The sequence below is a fragment of the Heliangelus exortis genome, chromosome 2 (assembly GCF_036169615.1).
Source record: "Heliangelus exortis chromosome 2, bHelExo1.hap1, whole genome shotgun sequence".
Classification (NCBI taxonomy): domain Eukaryota; kingdom Metazoa; phylum Chordata; class Aves; order Apodiformes; family Trochilidae; genus Heliangelus; species Heliangelus exortis.
The window spans coordinates 103,939,991-103,959,168 of record NC_092423.1 but is presented as its reverse complement, the minus strand read 5'-3'; the positions used below and the strand labels follow the sequence as shown (position 1 = coordinate 103,959,168).

Genomic DNA, 19,178 nt, shown 5'->3' with positions numbered 1-19,178 from the left:
AAAGTAGCTGAAACCCGGGGTTACATAAACAAGGAAAGAGTTCGCTTCACACAAACATCAGCATTTCTACTAGAATAAATCTGTAATGCTAGCTTTCATCTCAGGCTGAGAGGAAAAAAAAAAAACAAAAAAACCCAACCAAACCAAAACAGCCTGTAGAAATATACACTGATATGTAATTATTTGGTTCATATTTTGTACACATCAAGTATAGCAAGATTTCTTATGAGGTGTATATTGATTTATGGTTACGTCTTCTGGTGTATCTTGTATCTGCATACAGTTTATAGGTTTCTTTTTTTACAGCTTTCCTGTAATTTAGTGTACTTTGATGAGTTACGAACCCAGTTTTATCTGAGGAATGTTCTCCAAGGAGGACAATAGGCAAATAATCCTCTGCCCAGCCTGGCAGGACACAGAACTTAGTGACAAACATGTCATGCAGCCATGTGACTTCTCTTCTGCCTCTGCCTCTCAGCTCCACTGTTAGGTATTTGGGCCTCCTGATGAAGAGGAGATGAAATCCCATAAGAGCAGTAACTTTTTTCCAACAGAAGAGGTTTTCCCATCACTTGGATAATAATTTGATCTGACAATTGATGTTGTATGCTTCACATGGACAACATTGTACTATAGTAACTGGAGACAAATTCACCAATTACAAATCTCTATTTAAAATGAAGCTTTATCACCATAGCAAAAATATTGACTGTAAGTGATCACCATGAACAAAGAAGACAGATGCTCCCTGTTTCATCTTGAATCTCCAGCCCTGTTTACAATTTAACCATTTTGCCACTTGGTCTTCAAGCTGTGAATAACAACACTAACATCAATATCCCATACTTAACTAAAAATAAAGTTAAATGCCTTTCTAGTGCACATGACTACTGAGAGAGGGTAGATATAGATTAGATATTAAGGAGAAATTCTTCACTGTGAAGGTGGTGAGACACTGGAAGAGGTTGCCCAGAGGAGATGCTCCCTCACTGGAAGTGTTCAAGACCAGGCTGAATGGGGCTTTGAGCAACCTGGTTTAGAGGGAGGTGTCCCTGACCATGACAGGGGGGGTTGGAACTAGGTGGTCTTTATGGTCCCCTCCAACCCAAACTGTTCTATGATTCTATGATACTAAAAATCACTTTGTGCATTTAGATACAACATTTGCCTGCCGAAAACATGTTTGCCAAAAATCTCTTCCATTTATCAAGAAGCTGGCTGGATCCATTGCTCCAAAAGACGGTGATGTGATATCCCTTCTTCCAGGTTAAGAACCAGAAATGAGCAAGTCCCCAAAGGTCTGTGGGTTTGGTTTGGTGAAGGTGTTGAGGCAAAAGTTTGGATGAGGAGCTGGGCTTGGCTTTGGCCTCTGGAGATGATGCAATTAGCTTGGGAGGTTCAGGCCACAGTGATGAGGACAGTGTTTCTGGCAGGGGCTGGCAGCAGTCCCCTGGCCTCTGGGAACTGGCCTTCCCTTTCCAGGGCCACTGCATTGACTGCAGCAGAGGCAGTGGTGATTTACAGCAGCCTGTGTGAGAAGAGAACAAGGATATGCATCTGCAAATAAACGCTAATGAGATGTTAAGATTAAGAAAAGCCAGGAAATTCCAGAAGTTGGGGCTGCTAAAACATCATTAGTTCTCCTGCAACGTGGCTTGTATCCAGCAGGGAGGGGGGTGGGGGGGCTTCCAGCCAGCCTAGTGCCACTGAGCAAGAGGCTGGCTGCATACGTGATCGATTGCTTCCCTGCAGCTGAAGGAATTACCCCTGAACTGGGCAAAATGACACCTCTGGCTGGCTGGAGCTGCGCTGGGGAAGTGGAGGTTGTGCTGCATCCCAGAGGCAGTGCCAGGAAGCTGTATGACTGGCGGTGACGGGGATGCGGTCAACAGCAGCCTTTGCCTGGTCTTCAATAGGCAGTGGTCAAAGGCTCACTGGTTGTGACCCCTGTCATTGCAGAACTGCCATCAGCCACCAAATTATCATTGCTTTTGGCATATGATTCCTCAAGGTGGGGCAAAAGAGGAAGGGCTGTCAGCCATCACAGTGATCACAGCAAAGAGAGAAAATTCTGGCTGTGTACCACAGTGGGCAGGGGGGGAGAGGAAACACATCACACTCAGTGGCACAGTTTTGGTGCAGGATGATGATGAAAGTGTGGTTGGGGATGTTAGAATTGGCTTGTTGGGATGAGGGATGGAGATGATGGAGGTGGCAGTGGACTGGGTCAGGAGCTCCCTTAATTCCCAGTCCCATGTCACGTAACTACCGGGCAACCCTGGACATGCCTGGGTTTATAGTCTCTCATTTTGTGTGACCTGTGCAAACCAGGAAAGCAAGCCTTTTGTTTCAGATACCATCCAAATGCTGGCTGGCAACAGCCTGGGTAAGGAGGCTAATGTTGGCCCCAGCCAATGATTCCCCCAAGGCATGATGAGGCCAATGCAAAGACACAGCCTCAGGGCACAACCTTCTCCCCTTCTGGTTCCACAAAGTCTCTTAGAGAAGATATACTGCATCCTACAAGACCTTCCCTTGACTTTCTCTTAACCTGTTACCCAGGCTTGGTTGAGGACCAACATCACGTCCAAGAAGAGAAATAGTTCAGCAACCACAAGGGTGTCTGTTCTCCTGCTCTGTGAAACACTGCATGGAAATATTTGACTTAACCTGACCCACAAATTGAAAGAGCATCCTGAAAACAAAAGCTGTAACTAAAAATATGCAGTCCAATTGATAGACTGTTTTTCTCCCTGCATAGGAGAAATTAGTCACATCCTGAGCTGTTGGTTTTTGGATTGGGATGGTTTGTTCATACAGGTAGGGACAGAAGTATGTGCATGTCATAAAACGCCCCCTCCCCCCCCCACTCTCCCCCTTTTTTTGTGTGTGTGTGTGTATAAACATACATAGCAGCTGAAGGACATGTGTAAGAATATTTCTATTGGCAGAGATTACTGACACATTGCAGAGCTGGATATTTTACAATGTTTGTTCAAACCAGCTCAGCCCCTGGTGTGAACTGACTTCACTCCACTGACTGGGACAGCTCTGAATTCCAGCTGGGGAAGCATTACCTCCACTCAGGTTTAGAGCACCAGGGATATCTCTCAAAAAGAGCATAGAAACACCTATTCTAAATGGCCACAGCTCTCTGGCATATGCAGACACCATTCCTTCCTAAGGAGGTGACCCACAGCAGGCTACACAGCCACCCATGAAAACATCATGCTGCATTGGGTGCTGGGGGGCAAGTGGCATCCCAAAGGAATTTTATTAATAGCTGCACAACTCCTGTATAGCTAAAATTATGTTGATGTCTTTTTATTGGTGTGGGAGCAAGCACAGGATATGGGTTTAGACCCGGACCCAATAAATGTTGCAGCAGTGCAGTAAAAGGCATGGAGACAGGACAGTGAGAGGCTGAAAGTGTGTTAAAATACCATTCAGATGGATGTAACTGGACCATAAAAGCTAGCAAAGATGCACAAAGAAGAAAGATCCAGAGGCTAATTCAATATTGTAACAGGAGCCTGGCGAGGTGTTTTTCTTAAGATGTTAGCTGAATGTTAATTAAGAAGGAATATCTTAATAGGGTTAAATCTCAAAGGAGATTTAAGGCAGAACAAATTATTTAAGCATTCGTGATGGAATGCTTTTAGGAACAGGAAAGTAAAATTAGCAGAAGCTGCCGAGAGAAGCTGTAGGGGAGACAAAGATTACAGACCCCTTTTTCTGTGGTTTTGGTCTAAGCAGGGGTCCCCATTCCGTACATAAGGGACCAGGGAGCAGCAAGTGCTTTCCAAAGGGATCAGGTACCAGAGCAGGTCTAGCAGAACCACCTAGAGTAGAGGAGAAAGGAACTTTGTGTGCCTAGAACACTGTTCAAGCATTCAGATAGACCTTCACCCATCCATCCCCCAAACCCCCCCTCTACATGTCCCTGAGTTATTCACATCCAACAATGTAGAAAGGCTCTGTTTGATTGTGTCTCAGCAGATGACTACTACATTTAATAGCTGTCTTTGGTATGACACCTTTCACCTTATCTCCTCTCTCCTTTGACTCAGCCTTTGAACACTAATCTACCTTCTAGCACACCCTGCACCCTGCTTCTGCTTGATCTTTGTTTTCTATGAATATGCATGGATCCAGGATTCTAGAGGCAGGGCCCCTGTTGCTGCAGCACTGAGGGACATGAGAATCTTCTAGGTCCCATAGCTTAGTCCCGGGTTTACCCATGCAATGAGTCAGAGTTTTCCTTCCAAGAGCCAAGTTCTGGTTTTAAGCTTTGATTCAGATTCTCTTCTCTTCTCTTCTCTTCTCTTCTCTTCTCTTCTCTTCTCTTCTCTTCTCTTCTCTTCTCTTCTCTTCTCTTCTCTTCTCTTCTCTTCTCTTCTCTTCTCTTCTCTTCTCTCCTCTCCTCTCCTCTCCTCTCCTCTCCTCTCCTCTCCTCTCCTCTCCTCTCCTCTCCTCTTTCCTTTTTTTTTTCTTTTTATGCATGTGTATTTATTTTTAAGGCAGTGCAGTACCTGAAAGAACTAGATAGTGTGAAAGTCTTTCCATGCATACTGCACAGACACATGCATTTATTCTCCCTTCCCTTGCAAATGCACACACACAGTGGAGCAGAGTTCAACAGCCCAGTCCTACCACTGTTTAAAGACACTTGGCCTCTTTTAAGCCTTTAAATAAAATATGTTGTATGCATGTGTGTGGTGGTTGTTTGTTTTGTTTTGTTTTTCTTTACCCCACTTCTTAGGAAGGAAAGAAAATGTTTCTGGCACTCCTCTGCTGGATTGCTCACATATTTGCTTGAGGAAAAAAAATTATAAAAGATGTTTGGCATAGTTTTCATTCAAAAAGGAATCCAGTGCCAGATCCAAGCATTGAAAACAAATGTGTGGCTTAACTGTCATTTACACCAGGATCATGGGAACCACTGCCTGGTTTTCCCAATGAGCAGCTACTAGCATGCTCCCTCTGTGGCATATGAAGCACTCTGCCTCCACCAGCTTGAACATCATGGCTGCACCTCTGGGTGACAGCCTGGGTGCTGATGCCGACAGAGCCACATCTCCATCACCATCCCTGCTGCCAAGCTGTCATGCCTGTCTTCTGCTAGTGAGAAATCCTCCCCCTGTCTTTCCCTGTATTGTGACCAGACACTGTGTATTTGTGCTGATTATGTGAAGTTCAACGTGGGGAGCTCCCCTGGCTGATGGCACTGCTGGGGTGTAATCCTGGAGCTGAAGGCATTCAGCTGGCAACTCATTTTCAGGGTGATATAAGCGGTGGGAAACACTCACTGTCACCCAAATCCTCTCCTCCCTACGGTGTGCAGATGTTCTCACAGCAGGTCTGGGCTTTGCTGCCATCATTGCCAGTCCCAAATAGCTGCATAATTATAGAACCCCACCACTAGGCAGTGCCCTTCCCCATGAGGTCCTCCCCAGCCCCTCAGCATCACCTATTTCAGGGCAGAGGGAGGACCTCAGCCCAACGTGCACTGAGAGGGCAATGGAAGACAATTTTAGGATATCTGAAACTGGTGTGTAGGGGCACCTTTTGTCTTTACCTACAAGCTGTGGACAGGATCAGCTCAAAGCTCAGATACTCAGATACTCAGATACTCAGGGCTCAGGGCTCTCTGGGTGAGTGGCACTGTACCCTGTCCCCATGGTCCCAGGGCAGCATCCCTCCCAGGGGTACAGTCCCAGTGGCTTCCCTGCAGCTCAGTGCCTGTCTCCTACCTTCAAATCAAAGCAAGCTGCTTGGGATTTTACCAGTGGTTTTGCAAGCAGCCAATTCAGCCTACAAGAAGTGCATGTAGCCCTCTGGCAGCTGTCAGCTCTGCTGTAAGGCCTGGCTTTTGTTGACCTATGTGCAGTGCTAGGCTGGGACCTGAGCCCTTATCCAAGGGCGGTGAAGCAGGAGCTAGCCTTAGAGACATGGTGATAAAATATAAAATTATGTACAAAGTAAAAGGGTCAAACCCCTAATCTGAAGTGTTCTAGTCAGCCTGCCATGCTGGGTGTTCCTCTTGGATGGGAGATAACCCCATTTTCAAAGAGTTAGAGAGAAGTTGAGCAGGAAAGAGAAAAAAAAAAAGAAAAAAAAACCTAAAAAAAATAAGCCAGCCCACAAAAACAAAAACAGTCAGTGACTCCAGAAAGCAGCTCGTAGTCTGTCTGTTCCAGTCTGAAATAAAGTCATCCCTCTTAATTCCCAGCGCATATTGTTCCTACCAAAGAGCAAAACCTTAGGAGGAAATCACATCAGTGAAGGGAACGCCAGCTCCTTTGTACTATTTTTCAACCCTGCCTTGGGAGCCAATAATCTGTCATCCCTTGAATAAACAAGCACCTTATCATATCACAAACATTTATTTAACCCTTTTCTCTTGAGCTTTTACCAGCCAGGCAAAGTGGCTGGGGGGGGGGGGGGGGGGGGGCAGGGGTAGCCCTATCCCTAGACTGCTCTGGCAGAAAGGACAAATTTCCTGTGTATTACACCCAATCTGTAAAGTGTCAGGCCGCCCTTCTTCAGCCTCCATGAAAAGCAGCAGCTTGAATCTCTGCATTTCACATAGCACAATCAAATTTTCCTGTCCCCCCCGCCCCCTTCCCATGCCTCCCCCGGTACATTAACGCCTCCCTCCCTGGAGACATACCCCTGATTCCATCCAAGGGTCCATCCAAATGGAGCCAGATTTAATTTCTTGGAGTTTGGGGGCAGGGGGGGGGGAGTGGCAAGGGAGATTGTTTACATTTCTTCTTTTAACAAGAGACTGTGATGAACAGAGCTTTTGATTCCAAGTTGCCGAGGTTGGGTTTTTGTAGGGTTTTTTTAAGCCATATTCTTTGACTCTGACATCATCAGAAAATGGAATCAGCAAAGTATGTGCATTTCCTCAGCTCCCACAATATCCATTTTCTCTCAGTGGATGTTTCTTGTTTTTCTTTTCCAGTGTTGCTCCCACACAATGGGGCCAATTTTTGTTCAGGACAAAGAAAATATAAACAAAGCATGGATTTGGAATACGAATAAGGCTTCCAAGCTTACAGAAATCTTCAGCCACAGGGAAGGGCTCCGTTATATTAACTGTCTGCCAGTAAAGACTGGCTAACCAAGTGCTGGCCAGTACCTCTGGTTGCTTTGCTGGTGTCTCCAGAAGGATGCAAATGCTGATGATCAAGACTGGAGCTACAAATTGAACTCTTGATTTGGACTCAGTGGAGTCCTGAGCACCTGAGGTGCATGTGTTAGTGGTCAGGCCAGGTGACCTGAGTGGGTGGGCAGGCAAAGTAGTTTCTCTTCACCACTGTAGAGTATCATAAATATTGAGCTCAACAACCAAAGTCCAGCTCTCAGAGTGCAGCCCCACACAGGAACCACTTAATGGGGAGTCAAACTGGGCTTCCCATGAGGCTTGGCATGTAGCCTCCTAGAAGGCTGAGAATTAGTATGTGATATTAATAAATAAATAAATAAATAAATACTCCCCTCACCATCTTATCTTCTAACCTAAAAAAAAAAAAAAAGGATAAAAACTCAGTGTTCAGTCACGGAGTCAAATTTGCTCCTCCAAACATCTCGTGCTTTGAAAAGCTGTTATTATTTCAGGCAATTTAGCTATGTTTGTTGCTTGTGGGTAAACCACAGCATGTGAAAGTGTCCCCTCATGCAGCTCCACAAGTGACTTGCTCATGCTGACCTGGCCATTATCCAGCCTGGGACAGCTGATCCCTGGGAGAGAGAGGCAGCTCCCTGGGGCTGCAAGAGCTGAGCTTTGCCACATGTACCCCTAGGGCAAGGACAGAGGCAGGAGTCAGTCCCCTAAGCACCAAGACCACCTTCATTTCCATGGAAAAGTCCTTGGGACAGCAAGTCACTCAGACCTGCATACAGGACAGCACTAAGATGTGACAAGCTGGTTTAGGCTCAAAGAGTTGATTTATGGTGGCTGGTATAAACCAACTGCAACAAGGGCCTCATATCTCTGAGCTCAGCAACTGCAGCTGAAAAGCTGCTGGGAAATGCTCTGTGAAACATTCATCTTGATTTAAAAATGTTCAGCCGTCAGCAGATGAACTTCATTGACGTCCTCTGAATCCACGGCTTGACAGACCTTGTCTGTGGTAAAGTCAGCAGCAGAGACACAAGCTGGTTTGCTAAAAGGCTGAAGTCTACAGAGGAACCCTGCCCCCACCAAAATGACTAGGATTTGGGTCAGTTGGTCTGTTCTAGGTCTTCTTTTTGGTGTAACACACTTGTCTGCTGAGATCAACACACTGGGATGAGAACTGACCCAGGGGAGAAGGAATAAATTTATCTGACTGACAACTCAATTTCCAAAGGCTACCTTTATTAACAGTATTAAAATGATGTCTGTTAGGTCTTTCCACAGCCTAACAAAAAGCATGAGAATGAACTATTTGCAAGTTTTCATTTTGTCTGAAAATTTCTGATTCAGATGTTTCCCCTCATTAGAAAAATTAATACCCCTGCAGTCAAAGAAGACACAGAGGAACCCTCAGCAAAGAAGAGGCAAATGAAAACCTCACTTGGATGAGTCTGCCCATAGGATGGATCCAGAGGCTCCGAGACTGTGCTCCATGACTTTAGCACCGTGGCAGCATTTATGTCCATCATCACTTTTGAATCAGCTGTCACGAGTAGCTGACTAGCAAACACAAACAGGGAGAGGAATGTTGAAAAAAAATTATTCTGTGATGTCACCAGATCACACTAAAAAGCAGTCCTAAACAAAAGAAATAAAGCCAGAGATGAAGTGAGAGTTTGGGCCTGGAGAAGAAATGGCAGAAGAAGTTGCAGAAACACTGGGTGGAGGCTGTGAAAGTTTGGTCGTGCTGCTAAATCTTGGCAATTTAGAGGGGAATTATGCTTTTTTCCTAGGAAGCAGCTCAGCTCTCAGAACTTCAGAGTGGCTCATGGTCACTAAATCCTCCAACAGAAGCAGTGCCAGCACCAAATTCATCCTTAGCAAAATGCAAACTAACCTTGTGCCCTGAGAAATAAAGTCAACCCTTATCAGAGGCTGAAGAGACACATTTTGGTCTTCTTGGAAGTCCTTCCCCCACCTGCAGGAGGGAGAAGCCAGGGAAAAATGTTGATGTTAAAAGGAAGGCAGAGGGGAGCGCCTGGCTGGCGGGCTGCGGTTTTGCTTCCATTCTCACAGCCCTGCCCCAGGATACAGAGCACAGCACTGGCTCCTTGTAACCATGGGGAGAAAGGATAAATGGATTATTTTGGAGTGATATGTACGTAGAACTCATGCCACTGGAGAATGCAGCCAGGCTATTTTTAATGTACTGCTTCATTTTGCACCTGCTACCATTACAGAGTTGTTTTTGTTTCCGCTAGAGCCACTTGTCTTGAGGAGTTTATAATTCCTATGAAGTGTGCAGTTCTGGGCTGGATCTTCGTCCTTAGCTCAGGAGCGAAGATTTTTATCTTTAAAAAACAGAAGAAGGTTAGCATGGTGGCATTAAAAGCATATGGAAGGGAGTTTTGAATAATTGTATGGGGTTTTCATAAATACAATTCCTGAAGGGCAGTTTAACATAACCCCCTTTATTCCTTCTGAAATGGAGCAACACAGGCTACAAGGACCTGTCCCTAAGGAGCTTGCAAAACCAAAATTGCATGAAAAGTCATTCTCAAGTACTTAATCAGCCACAATATTGCAATGAAATTATGAAATAAGAGATAAGAAACCCTGACCCTTTTTCCCACTCCCACTGTGCAGAGGGCCAAGTGGAGCTCAGCATCTATTTGAGAATTCAGAGGCTGGTGCCTGGCACGGAGGTGCTTTGCCTTAGATTGCACACTCCCAAATACCATCCTTGTGCAGGGATGGGGAAGAAACTCACTTCAGCAGCCTGCCAGAGCCTGTGAGGGAAGCCCACATAGAAGCACCATGTTGTTTGCTGCTTGCCCTCTGCCACCTTCTCTGATAAATGCCAAAAGTGTTTTGGTTAAATTATGCTCATGTTGCAGCATGATCCCACTGAGAACAACTGCAGGCACACTAAAGCCCCTAACACCTGGATGTCCACAGCCTGTCGTGGTATCTACCCATACAATGCCAAGGCAAGGGATCTGCAGAGACAAACCATGCCCCAGTTCCTTGCCACAAGTGCTCACGTGTTTGGACAGCATCCATGTAAGCACAGCCATACTTTCTCCACAACACAGAGACAGCAGTTAAAAGGAGTGTTTGGGGGTTGTTTTATTTCTACCACAGGAAGCTGGTGTCCTGGCAGTCTGTTAAATGGCTTGGAGGCATGGTGTGCTTTTCTGTGTCAACAATGATCAGCAAATGCCTGTACCCCCAAGCCACCTGCAGCACTGCAGAGCACCCGCTGAGGATGTTGGATGTCTGTGCTCTTCAGGTTTGGCTCCCCAGATGCCCTCTCAACATGAGCCCTGGCAACACTGTCTTGCTTCAGACTGTTCCCCCGTTTTCCTTTCTATGTTCAAACTCTTGACTGTGTTGTGTTGCAGTCAGGATAATAATGGGGGAGGTCTTGCACATCACTGCTACTACTGAGAGTCCTTATGAAGTCTCCCCACTCCACTCATTATCATATAAAACCGGGTGTGAAGCAGGGTAGCAGTTTGCTCAGACTTCCACCAGTACCAACCACTTTCAGGGGGAAATGGCATTCCAGGTTTCCATGAAAACCAGGTCTGGGGGTGACTTTTTTGCCCTGTGCAGCCGAGAAGTCAGAAATAACGGTGCGAAGCATCAGTGCCAAATATAACCAAGACAGATGGCCCCATGTCTTCATAAATCAAGCCAAATCCAAAATCCAAAGCATTCTGAATTCAAATCATGGGTTTGCATTCCTTATGACTATTCACTTGGACAATAAAAGTGCATTATTTCCCTCCTTGATATGAATTCAATTAATTTGGATTCTTAGACCAAACAGCTTCCAACAGTCTCTACATTCTCTCTCCTTGGCTTTCTGCAGTTCCTGACTAGTGTGTTTTCCAAAAGTCATCTTTCCTGGACCAGAAGCACCAATGCTTAACCATCTAATTGCAACAGTTTCTGTCAGGAGATCACAATTAATTAAGCAGGCAATTACAAGTTTGCATCCATTTGGAGTCTGCAAACTCTTCACCCAAAACACATTAACCTAGCAAGATGCCACGGACGCCAGCCAAGGGGGGCTGCAGGCTCCACTCCTGCTGTATCCTAGTAAGGGAATCCTCACACTGCAGCAGTCCCTCTGGGAGGATCAGACTCAGGCCACTGAGTCCTTCTTATCACGGCTGCCTGCCAAATTCTTCTTAGGAATAAGTGTCACTTTGTGGTACCTCTATTTTCCTTCCCAATAAAATAATAATTTGGCAGTGCCTGAGATGATGATAGTAAATCAGTGTAAGACAGCAAAGGTTACTGATAAATTCAACCTATTTATCAAACCGTGTCACTTAGCTATGTTAGCTGCAAGAGGACATAAGCTACTGTACTCTTATAGTAGCTTGCTGCAGAAAATGAAGTAGGTAATGTTCTCAGGAAAATGGGGAAACATGACCTCCCTTCATCCCAGGAGGGAATTTCTGGGGGCTGACCTGCCTTTGTTGTGTTAGGACTGCAGCCACTGTGCCTTGTACACCAGTGTGACCATCCCTTGGTCTAGCCACAGCACATGGGAGAAAAGGTAGGCATCCTCCCTACTCTCTTGAGTACAGTGACATGTCTTGCACCCCTGTGGCATGATCTGCTGCCCAGTGCCCCAAGGCATTCCAAGCCATTCAGAGTTCCAGGGACAAGTCAGTATGGAGACAAGAGGGCTTTGGCTAAGGGCTACCCCAGAAGTGTCCTGCAGGTTCTCACTGGCAGCTGTTTCTGATGGGCAACTGAAGAATTGCAAAGATGAGTGCTCCCAAAGTTCTTGATCTCCATCTCCCTTTGGTCCTGCAAAGATTGCTGATTAGTGCTGAACCCCTGTCCCCACCTCAACCACAAGACCATGATGAAGCTCCTACTAGAAGCAAACCCTGAAATATAAATTATATGTGCAAATCACCCCCTCTGCATGGGTTTTGCAGTGTAGGACAGCAAAATTGACAGGAAGCTGAACATGAGCCAGCAGTGTGCCCAGGCAGCCAAGAAGGCCAATGGCATCCTGGCCTGTATCAGGAACAGCGTGGCCAGCAGGCCCAAGGAAGTGATTCTGCCCCCGTACTCAGCCCTGGTGAGGCCACAGCTTGAGTCCTGTGACCAGTTCTGGGCCCCTCAGTTCAGGAAGGATATCGAGGTCCTGGAGCAGGTCCAAAGGAGGGCAACTGGGCTGGTGAAGGGACTCGAGCACAGATCCTATGAGGAGAGGCTGAGGGAGCTGGGGCTGTTCAGCCTGGAGAAGAGGAGGCTCAGGGGAGACCTCATCATTCTCAACAACTCCCTGAAAGGAGGTTGGAGGCAGGGGGGGGGTTGGGCTCTTTTCCCAGGCAACTCTCAGCAAGACAAGAGGGCACGGTCTCAAGTTGTGCCAGGGGAGGTTTAGGTTGGACATTAGAAAGTATTTCTTCGCCGACAGGGTGATCAAGCATTGGAATGGGCTGCCCCGGGAAGTGGTGGATTCTCCATCCCTGGAGATATTTAAAAAGAGACTGGATGTGGCACTCAGTGCCATGGTCTGGTAACTGCAGCGGTAGTGGATCAAGGGTTGGACTTGATGATCTCTGAGGTCCCTTCCAACCCAGCCAATTCTATGATTCTATTTTATGATTCTATGAATATTTTCCTTGAATTTGGGATTACAGTTTTAATACATGTCCACTTCTTCTGCTTTTATCTTGCTTTCACTTCGCCTTGCACTTTCCCACTGTATTTCAGTGCTTTTCAAAGAGGGAACAAACAGGTTATCTTAAGAACAGACCACAGACTTGAAATCTGCCCTCTGCTTTCATGAAAAAGAAAAGTTTTTCAGGAGGATAATCATATTCGGAAATGATGTGACTAAATGTTATCAGGTTGTCATGGTGATTGCAGTCTTTTAAAAAATGTCTGTATTGTGGTTCACTAATGAGCAATATATTAACTAAACCAAACACTATTTGTCTTTTCAAGTATTATTCATATGCACTACTGAATTAGATGTCTTTTTTTTTTTTTTCTGCTATTGGAATATTGTTCTTTGTCTTATAAACACTGGAACTGCATTCAGGCAATAAACAAGAGCAGAGATAACTTTGTCACCTTTGCCATATTTCATACCACTGTGTCAAGCTGATCCTCACATTACCCAGTCTGCAGTAGTAGATACTGAGCATCATAATGAGAACAAAATTACTTGCATAAGGGAGAACTTCAGACCTGTAGTTTCTGAGACTTGAAATTTTGTCAGTCTCAATTCGAGTGCAATTCGCACTGTAAATCTTACTGCTTTTAGGGTTTACATTCAGGTGACATGTAGAATACAATCTGGAACTCTGAAGCAATGCAGTATTTGGGCTGGCTCCAAGTTCAACCCACCTTTACTAGCTCAAACCTTTAAAATTCCCCTTCCAAGTCCCCTACGTCCCATGTAGAGCCTTGGATCCTACCTTATCCTAAATGGGGATAGAAGTGGTAGACATGAAAGCATCTTTTAGCACTCATTTACATGTCAAGGCACAGACTTGGTCTGCCTTCAAAAACCCTTTGGACGTTGGAGCTCTTCCCAGTAGCTCCCCTAAAACATCTCTCAGAATTAATCTGCAACAATCCAAAAGAATATTTGGGTTTTGGAGGGGCAGTAAGGTTCCCACCAGAGGGGACAAAGTTTATGAAGATGCTCTAAGAGGGACAGGGAAAACCTGTGTGTCTGGGGGTCTTTTGAACATGAAACTGTGCTGTTCCAGGTTCAGGCTTGACTAGGAGCTTTGCCACTCTCAGAACACTCTCCAAACACTTCACTGACAGTGGAAGTACCTCCAAATCATGCAGAGGACAAGATAGAGCTGGGCCCTGTCCAGATGGACAGGAGCCATAAATCATAATTTTGCAAAATAATTTTAGGTGGTACTCTGCTATGTTTGGTTTGTTGTTTTGTTGTTTTTTTTTTAATGAAAACTGTGTTTATGCTCCTGATTCTTTTCACATAAGCTAAGATGAAACTCCCAACTCCTTCAGTCTTTCCTGGAGCCTGTTTCTGACTGAGATCTACAGAAAGTCCATGATTTGGGCTACATCTTCTCACAAAGAAAGTTTGTTGGTAAGGCATGAGAGAGCTGAAGACATATTGCTGAGATGTTTTGTGTTCTGGGGGAGTATGTGACATAATTAGCCCTTATATTACATGCTCTTCCTCTGCAAAGCCCCATTGGCATCCCATTAGTTTCCCAAGCCTGTTAGAGGAAGACTACATTGACTGGGACATAATGACTACTAATTGAATTAGTTAAGTCCTCCTAGGCGTTCTGCAACTTCTCTTTATAGAGTTGTTTAAGATCATGACTCAGTAATTTTATTTTTGCTCAGTGAGTAATATTTGGTGCTTACATGTGTTCTCTTTTTGTAACATGCACAGCTTCGTAACATGACTTCTCAACACAGAATTTCTGTTGTTTCAACTTTGCTCTACTTAGAATTTAAACACAAAGAAGCTGCTATTGAAAGCTCATCATTAATTAATGATTCCTACCTACTCTCAATATAGGTTTTGTCTGTCAAAAGAGTAGTTCGCGGTCTCCCCCCTCCCCATTATATTTCCCCTCCTTCCCCCACCACTGAAAGCCTATATTTAGTTGGAGATTTAGGCTGATCTGCAATTCCCACTGCAAATTCCTTTCCATCAGCAACTACAGCCAGAAGGTCTGAATAAAGGGAAAGGTTTGCACTTCAAGAGGCTTCCTGTTTCCCTGGATTTTCAGGTTTGCTACTGTTTGTAGAACAAGGCTGGTACTGGACTCTGCAGACTAAGTGGCTGCTAACTCATCCCTGTTCTGGCACTGGCATCAGACTCGGGTGCAAAACATTGTCTGGTTGATGGTCCTTCCAGAAATATAGGCAGTGAAAGCAAAGAAAGCATGTCTGATCCTGAAATATTTTCAGAGCAAAGTGTCAGAGAGGATAATGCTGACAGGACTGGCAATCTCTCCGAGAAGGAGAATGAAGTAGAGGAGAGCAGTCTGTAAATCACTGCAGAGGAAAGTGCAGTGAAGGGAAAGCTCCGTGCAGAGAGAAACACTCAGCCTTGCTTCAAATGCAGGTGGGGAAAACTGAAAGAAAAATATTATGTACTCATGTTAGGTTTCTTCTAAGCTTTCCACTAGTTCTTTTTCCATAACATTTCGCTTCTGGTCTTGTTTGTGCCCTATCCTAAAAGCTCCCTGTCCCTTGGCTTCAGCCTGAAGTAAAAAGAATCAGTTTGATGCAGCCTTCAAATCTTTCATGACCCACACTGCAGAGCTCATGTGCTACCTGTTCCCAAAGAGCAGCCCAAGTCTGGGAGCAGAGCCTTGCTTGGAGGCCTTGGAGACCAGGGTTTAACCACCTCCTAACCACAATGTCCTGGGCAGAGCCTGCCACCTGTAAAATGTAAGTCTTTATTCACCTACCTCCTGAGCATGTTGAGAGGATAAACAGTTCAAAACCCATGAGGTACTCAAATATTATGACCACCTGGGAAACATGTAGTACTGGAAGCTAGATGGGTTTGTTACCTTATTCCTCTCCAAACTCTAATATTTCCTTTTTGCTGACTATTTCACTACAATTCCAGTTCATGTTTTTACCCACTTTTGGACTGGCTACTCCCAGTCTGGATACTTCCTGTTTCAGCTTCATTTTAACATTTTAAGATTTGTTAAAATGAAGCCAAACACTTGCCTACCTAATTTGGATGATATCAGTGTACATGTAAATTGCATGCAGTAAAAACTGTAGTGTGTAGTATGGAGTACATCCAATAGCTGATTTTTTGTCAACCAAGAGAAACAATATGACTGTATAACCAAAATATTCCTAAAAGAATCAAGGCTGTGGTGCAGTGAAAAGATTTTCTGCATTTGTTTGCCTGTAAAACATTGTGTTGTGGTATTATGTTTTTGTCAGTAATTGTAATGATCACTCTAACTCTGAACAAAAGCCAGATGATTTTGATGGAGTCCTTCATGGAATTCAGTAGGCTCAGGAGCACACTCTACATTTATAATTTCTTTTGCCCTTCCTTAATGTTTGCAGACTGGAGGCCAAACTTCTTAGGTGTTTATCACAAGAAGCCAAATTTTCTATGAATGTCCCTAAAGAATATCCACACTGCTGACCCAAAGGGCCCCCTTTACATAGGCCCAAGCAAGAAGGGTTCTTTGAAATGATGACTCCAAGTGTCAGACCTATCTTTCATTTTCACAGCATTTGCTGACTAAATGGGGCTGACGCTGTTTTTCATCTCACTCCGTATTTTCTGCTTTCTGTCTCAGACCTTCTGTTGTCTCTTATCATTTTCCTGTCTTGGGTCACCTGAAGTTGTATAATCTAAAGTTTGTATCTCAGAGATGTGGAGTGGTGTCACTACAGATATATATATATATATATACACACACACAGAATATGCTTTTCCTGATATACTCATTATACTAAAAAAGCATGGTCTTGATAGAGATCTCCTGCTTATAATTATATACTTCCAAATATACAACAATATTTTGTCAAATGTCTCATAATTGCGACAAGCATAGCTAATTGCTTTTGCTCTTGTTCTTGCACCAAACTTCCTGTATTAGCAAAATGTATTTATAGCAGCTATATAATAAGTGTGTTGCACTGACTGAAAAGTTGGATGTGTTTCAGTTTGTATTTATGCTTTAATATTTCTTTTTTCTTTATAAATTAGAGACTCTGGAAAATGTCAGGGGTTCAGCTTGATGCATTTTTTATGACTTTCTAATGTTCACTTCTCTTTTTATTATATCTATATCTGATTTTCAGGTTAAAAGACCTAATAGCAGTTGCAGGCCCTTTCCAAATTGATGGTGCCAAACATTTTCAAACCATGGAGAAATTTGGTGCAGATTCAAACTTCACAGCTTGGACTTATCTCCACAATGAACTGAACCAACACCCAAGATAAGAGCAGACTTGAACTCAGATCCGAGATAAGGCTGTCGTGTGCAAATTCTTCCATTAAAGCTTAGACCCATGATCTTTTCAGAAAGGGGCTTCCTAATTTTAGATGTTACTAAATATCTCCTCTTTGTGGCTGCCTTTCAGCGGGAGGTTACCACATCCTCAGCTGAGCCAAGAGAATGGAGCTGGTGAGCAAATCAGCTTTAGCTCAAAGTCAGCAAAGTCACTTTGAGATGCTGCAGAAGGTGAGTTGAGCCAAGCTGATGGTTTTACCCAGGCATGATTTCCATTTGCATGATTGGACCCTTCTGGGGTTCCCAGCAGCAGCTGAGGGCTTGTTTCTTCAACTGCTTCAGCTAGACCAGCAAGAATGCCTCTGTCTTCACCCTTCTGTGGTGTCCAAAACTATCAGCTTACACCAAAGCAGTGCTTGGTCCCATCTGTAACTGGCAGGGGACCCATTGACAAGGCACAGTCTATCTATACCACATATATTTACATGACTCCTTTGTGGATCCTTATTACATGAGTCACCTTCTGTGAAAGGAAAAACTCTGGTTTCAGCAAGAAAATGCAAAGGTTTGATTTCAATACCATAAAATACCTCTCCACTTAATTACTTCTGAAGAGCTCAGACTTAGGAATAAAGGGCCTAATAAGGAGCTGAAGTGTCCCTGGGACTGCTCTTTATTTACAATAAAGCTAGTAGGATCAGGACTTGATCTGATGGCATGACTGCTAGCATTCCTGTAAATTCCAGTTGCAATTCCTCTTTTACGTGCAACTTCAGTTTCCCCAAAGAAGCCTTCTGACGTTTTATTTTTGTGTTTGGGCAGCCTGCTGTGCTGTCTCTGGCTCCACAAGGAATGCTGAGGTGGAAAAGACATCAGCTCTAGGGCAAAAAGAAATGGCCCTTGCTTCAGCATAAGCCCCCTGACTTTTGTCAGCTAAGATCCAACCTCTGTTAGAGATGGTTTTTATTCCCACCCACAGTGGCCTTGATGGAAACTAAAGGAAAACAAAATAGATTGGTATATACCTGGTCTGTAGATCATTGCGTCCTTCCCCTACGCAGTAAATGTTTCTTTAATTGGCTTAGTTGGTCCCCCTCACCTTTCAGCACTTCAAGAATGACTCTTTGAAGAGAGCCATGTACAGAGATTTAGTTGACATTTAGTGACGCTAGGCTCTGCAGTCTGCAAAATATGACTGATGTCACTTGTTATGTTCCCTTAGGTCTCTGGGGACAAAGTCACTCTTACCCTGAAGCATGCATTGACAATCTCAAGATAACACTTCTTTGACAAGAGTCAGGGGCCCTGTTCCAGGGTTCTAATGTAACCTCTAGAAAGTTTCCAGTCTGGGCATTGTTTGTTATTTATATTTCATATCTGGAGTTTGTATTTGCCTGCCGTGATTTTAGCACGAAAGCTGTTAATAAGAACAAAAATTCACACCTATTTTCTGCTGGCAGTTCTATGCTTAGACAGAAGAAACAGTTTTTCCAGGTGAACAAATTCAAATGAACTTAGGAAAATAATCACGACTTATATTCTTACTCTGCAAACAAAGCCACTATCACGTGAAAGACTGAGGATGAGGTGTGAACGGACCTGAGTATTACTCTATTTAAACTGATCTATCAAGCCCTTATTTTGTACCTACCCTCCACGGCGTGGGGAGAGGAGCTTGTAAGCAGAAAAAGATTACTCTTCGGTTTATTACTTCGCCCCACAGAAAGGGATGCCTTTATTAACACTTTATTTTTCTCTTAATCCACTGCCGAATTCTGTTTTCTTCGCTCAGACAGATTAGCAGAGCCAGGGGTGGGAGAGCTGCCCGTACCCCACTAACACAGCAGAGGCTTCGATGCCAACCTCGCCCCGTTGGAAGACCTCTCAGGTGCCTCCCGGCCTCTTTCGCGTGGGCACCCACCAGAGCCGAGGTGCCGGAGGTGTGTGGGGCGTGGCGGGGCTCCCACCCACGGCAGGGCTCCCACCCGCGGCGGGGCCGGCGCGGTGCTCGGTGCGTGGGGGGCGGCCGGCACACGAGGGCGCTCGCCGCAGGGATCAGCCCCAGCTCCGGC

At 44.8% G+C, this 19,178-nt stretch overlaps 1 long non-coding RNA gene across 1 annotated transcript; it reads right to left on the bottom strand.

Moving 5' to 3' along the window:
• Positions 1–1,098: 1,098 nt before the first annotated feature.
• On the bottom strand, positions 1,099–18,279 carry LOC139793122 (uncharacterized). Its single transcript, XR_011724504.1, has 3 exons — positions 18,132–18,279; positions 3,728–3,842; positions 1,099–1,528 (listed from the first exon to the last, which is right to left on the bottom strand). It is a non-coding gene; the product is annotated as an uncharacterized lncRNA (long non-coding RNA).
• Between the last annotated feature and the right edge of the window lie 899 nt (positions 18,280–19,178).